Source organism: Penaeus monodon, chromosome 19 (genome assembly GCF_015228065.2).
Source record: "Penaeus monodon isolate SGIC_2016 chromosome 19, NSTDA_Pmon_1, whole genome shotgun sequence".
Lineage (NCBI taxonomy): Eukaryota > Metazoa > Arthropoda > Malacostraca > Decapoda > Penaeidae > Penaeus > Penaeus monodon.
In genome coordinates this window covers 2534559-2535136 of record NC_051404.1, presented here as the reverse complement: position 1 = coordinate 2535136, position 578 = coordinate 2534559, and the positions used below count along the sequence as shown (strand labels likewise).

Below are 578 nucleotides of genomic sequence, written 5' to 3'. Positions count from 1 at the left end.
GTACACCCCTGAAGAAGAGTCTCACGAGGAAATGAGCGCCGAGGAAATGAGCGCCGCCCTAAGAACGCAGTCGACTCCCTCGCAGTTGGTTCCCGAGGCGTTTATGCTTGCACTATTGCAGCGCGATAGAGCGGACCGCGCGTAGGAATGGCTGCATTGCGAAGGGGAAACTTAATTATCGAAGGCCGTACTTCACTACCGCCGGCTTTGGTCTTGCAAGGGGAGGAGCGTGCAGGGAAGGTGCCTCGGGATTAAGTGCGGGAGGATGTATAGGGAGAAAATGCCTTTGAGGAATTCTGGGGTACCTTAAAGCGGATGTTTTTTTTTTTTTTAGGGGAGAAATTCTGGGTACACATAGAGCGGTGGGCGAAAGGGAAGAAACAGAGGAATGAAAAAATACGATGAGACGTTGAAACAGAGAAGTGCGAAGTAGGGAAATTGTACAGGAAAGGAAAGTCGAAAGGAGGAACTACCTATTCCATATCCCTGACACAGAAACCAGAAGTGAAACAACAGTTGGTGAAAAGAATGAAAAATGAAGGATCTAGAATTCTCTCCCACCCCATCCCCCCTAAAGA

At 49.0% G+C, this 578-nt stretch overlaps 1 protein-coding gene across 1 annotated transcript in view; it reads left to right on the top strand.

Moving 5' to 3' along the window:
• The window catches only part of LOC119584971 (microtubule-associated protein futsch-like), a gene marked incomplete at its 5' end in the record, with an annotated part of 346977 nt that overhangs the window by 61516 nt on the left and 284883 nt on the right, over positions 1–578 (top strand).